The sequence below is a fragment of the Octopus bimaculoides genome, chromosome 10 (genome assembly GCF_001194135.2).
Source record: "Octopus bimaculoides isolate UCB-OBI-ISO-001 chromosome 10, ASM119413v2, whole genome shotgun sequence".
Taxonomy (NCBI): domain Eukaryota; kingdom Metazoa; phylum Mollusca; class Cephalopoda; order Octopoda; family Octopodidae; genus Octopus; species Octopus bimaculoides.
In genome coordinates, this window is record NC_068990.1 from 59,529,777 (window position 1) to 59,533,952 (window position 4,176).

The following is a 4,176-nucleotide window of genomic DNA, read 5'->3' on the forward strand; positions in this document are numbered from 1 at the left end:
TTCCACTGCATGGCACCTTAGGTAAGAGTCATCTACTATAGCCTCGAGCTGACCAAAGCCTTGTGAGTGGATTTGGTTGATGGTAATTGAGAGGCCGATCGTATAGACACACACACACGTGTGTGTGTGTTTGTGTCAGTTTATCATCCACCGCCTGCGTGACCATCGGTGTTGGTGTGTTTACGTCCAATAGCTTATCGGTTCGGCAAAGGACACCGACAGAATAAGTACCAGGTTTTAAAAAAGGTACTGGGGTCGATTCATTCGAGGAAAAAAAAATTCTTCTAAGTGGTGCTCCAGTAAGGAGTGATTTGTTTTTGACACACTTTTTTGTGGAGAAAGTAGTTTTCTATGCCATTAAATACGGTGACAGCTTGGCGATAAATAACATATCTTATTTGGGTAAATAAAGAGAAATCGGAGAATATTAATATATATGTTACACTTGTACAAACTTTTCATAAAGGAGAAAAATGTATGATGCAAGGGAAATAACTCTTGCTAATTGTTTTCAAGACTTCATAAAATTTCCAATCCGGTCGGTTTCCAAAAAAAGTGTTAATTGATTCTTAATCTAAGGCGTGAAATTGTTTTGTGCATGTCAATTAATCTGTAATGTAAACATAGACATAAACACAAGCATATATGCACCAGTATGCTATATTTCGTGTAATTTAATGCTGTTGTTTAGTCTCAGTTTCAACTCACGTCGAGCAAACCAATAAATCAAACTTATTCTATCCGCAACCATTCCCGCATTTCTCAGCTATTTCATGCATTCTGAAGTACATCATTCATTGAGTCCTCATTTTTCTTTCTTCCTCTTTTGAAATTGTGAAAGGTGATTTGGGGGAAATTTGGTTGCTATTTCTAGTAGGTCGATCGATAAAAGAAAATCTCTCAGCAAGTAATTTATATATATAGTTCAAATTTCGTCCTAGAGTTAAAAAGAAAAAAAAAGCTTTTTATTATTTAGTTTCGTATTTTTGTGTCTTGAGTTCAGCCTCCACCTCATAGTTTTGATTTTTGCCATTCGTATTTCCAGGAAGCAATGAAATTAAATACTATAACTTCACCTAACATTTTAGCCTTGTACCAATGTTGGAAATCGTTGGTATCTGTCTATAATTTTATTATATAAAAGTTTTAAGTGATAATGAAATATTCATGGGTTAGATTTTCCTTGAAATTAATTGATTGAATCTGAAACTTAAACTGTTTTCTGAAATATTGGTTTACTTCACACTGAGATATTATAGCTCCAGTACCACAGATATGTGATTAGATTGTCGTAGGAAAGAATCGCCAGACTTGGTCTTCAAGCCAAACCAGCCAAGACAGCTGGCAGGTGACCTAGGGGTAGATCAAGAATGAAAGTGTCAGGTAATATTCATCACCCCAGTTGGTCACACTTGGGAATCCAGCCAGAAAGTCAAACGACGGTTGCTTCTTACAGTACCCTATGGAGGAGCAAGTGCTTGAGGACTCTACTGCAACAACCCTCTCAGGAATAGTGGGTAGAGAAGATGAATGGATGGATGGGTGAATAGATGGATTGGTTTATTATTGATACTCTGACATAATGCCGATATTTCTGATGGAGTAAAGGTGGTGAACTGGCAGAATTGTTAGCATGCCAGGCAAAATGCTTAGTGACATTTGCTCTGAGTTCGAATTCTGCTAAGGTCAATTTTGCCTTACATCCTTTCAGGGTCTAATAAAACAAGTACCAGTTGAAAACTGGGGTCAATGTAATAGACTTAACTCCTTCCCCCAAAATTTCTGGCCTTGTACCAAAACTTGAAACTAATGTTTGTGATGGAGTAGCAAAAGAAAATTGTTTTCAAGTTGTTTTCAGAAATAGGAAGATGATCCTTTAGTGTGATCATTCATTGTCAGTTCAGCAAAACTACTGTGAGTTATATGATAAACAATCCTCTCAATAAACATGATTTGGAATTTTTCTGTGCATTAAAAAGAATTAAAAAATATAAATGTAGAAAATACATTTTATTGAAAACTGTCCTTGTGATGAAGTAGTTTAATGGGATATCAGATCAAATGTTACCAGTTGTGTCCCAGATTATTAGCCTGTCATGTCACGGATGTAGTGGAGTCAGAAAAACGTTTTAAATGTTGCTTTAGTCCCAAATTAGAGCCTTCATGCTTGTTTACTATTTCTAAGGTGGTAGTTCATCTTGCCCTCTGATATGCAATGTATCAAATCAATCTTCTTTGTATCTAGCAAGACCTCAGAAATCATTGATGAGCAGAAAAGTGGCCCTTTCATACAGCAACTCAGTTATAACTTTGAAGGAGCAGATATTCTGTGGATTGCGTTGTTCTCTACCTCTTCTCTTCTTGGAGGAAAACAGACTGAAATTACAAGAGGCTTCCTTTTTAAAAAGCAGCAGGGACTACAATAAGCAATTAAAAAAAAAAGATACGAAGGAATGAAAGATGTAAAGTAGTTGAACATTCTAACAACAACAAAATAGAAAACCTTCTTTCATAAAAATTGAAACATTGACAGTCAATTTAGGTGTTGTGAGTAAAGTGATTCAATTTGTAATCTCATTAGAACATTAATTATAAGTGGCACTCTGTTGGTTCCGATGACAAGGGTTCCAGTTGATCTGACCAATGGAACAGCATGCTTGTGAAATTAACATGCAAGTGGTTGAGCACTCCACAGATATCTGTGTCCTTAACATAGTTCTCAGGGAGATTCAGCATGACACAGAATGTGACAAGGCTGGCCCTTTGAATTACAGGTACTACTAATTTTTGCCAGCTGAGTGGACTGGATCAATGTAAAATAAAGTGTCTTTCAAGGACACAACATGTCGCCTGGAATTGAACTCACAACCTTATGTTCATGAGCTGAATATCCTAACCACTAAACCATGTGCCTCCACTACATAAATTATAACCCTTCTTTTGAAGGAATATGAAACACAGGAAGATTGACCTCATCTCCAATGATTAGAGTGATGAGAAGCAGAACAGTTATAAAAACATGTTGACTTGATAAAAAGATTTTTAAAAAACTCTTCATAGCTAAAGCATCAGGGAATCATATTACAGGATTTTCTTTGGTAATGGAGCACCACTATTGTGAAAGAATGAGAAAGGAATAATAATTTAAGTGGTTCACATCACGTCAGAGTAGAATTTTGATTAACCCCTGACTCATTATTTTGTTATTCTAGCAATATGTAATTCTATTATCACACTCTGTCTAGAGTCTGGGTGATAACAATTAAGTTTGACTCAGATAAGTACTGTATCTTCCAACATACAAGCTGAATTTTTCGGACCAAAATTTACAGCAAAAAAGAGAAAAGGTAGATTGACTTATATACCAAGATGACTTTGAAGAACCAAACATTTAATGTGAAATGCAGCAGTATTTGGAAAGATAGCGATGAAGTATGATTGTTTACTCTACATATTTATACAATATACCATATTGACTTGTATGCTGGAAAAATACATTAATATGAAACATCTTTCTGCATGCGAGTAGTAAGATGGCATCTGCCGATATACATTCGACTGACATTCCATTGTCAACGATTTATGTATTGTATTATATCAAAGGTATGAAGTTTATTCTTATAGCTTCTATTCTCTTAATAAATCAGGAAAATATGTCTGAACAGCATAAGGAATTGTAATCTATTTTCAGAAGACACAAATGAGATACAACAGTCAGTTACTAAGAACCAGAAAATATTGATAGTATATTCTATCAAAATCTTCCTTTTGATCTGAATTAAAATATTTGGCAGGAATATTCCTCTTCACTGAAGAAATCTTGCCATCATGTCTTATGTGGGACAAAGGCAATCACCAACTTTATTCCATAGCTCGACTTGTTTATATCTAGGGTTATCATCTTGTTTTCAAGACCCAGGAATATAGCCCTCATTTTCTTTTCTTTAAGTGTCATCTGATATTTCTCTCGTTTCACATTGTTTATCAATAGCAAAATTCATATAGTGACCCCATGAAATGAGTTCCAATGGATCTCCTACTTTAGTCTTATCGATAATTATTACTTTCATAAACTCTTTGGTTGAGAAGTTTGCTTCCCAACCTGGTTCCAGATTTATTGCATGGCATGCTGGGCAAGCGTCTACTTCAGCCATAGCCCCAGGTGAGTCAAAACCT

The 4,176-nt window shown here is 35.5% G+C and overlaps 1 long non-coding RNA gene across 1 annotated transcript; it reads right to left on the reverse strand.

Annotated features, from left to right (window-relative positions):
* Positions 1-1,993: 1,993 nt before the first annotated feature.
* Positions 1,994-3,566, reverse strand: LOC128248866 (uncharacterized). Its single transcript, XR_008264991.1, has 2 exons — positions 3,469-3,566; positions 1,994-2,376 (listed from the first exon to the last, which is right to left on the reverse strand). It is a non-coding gene; the product is annotated as an uncharacterized LOC128248866 (long non-coding RNA).
* Between the last annotated feature and the right edge of the window lie 610 nt (positions 3,567-4,176).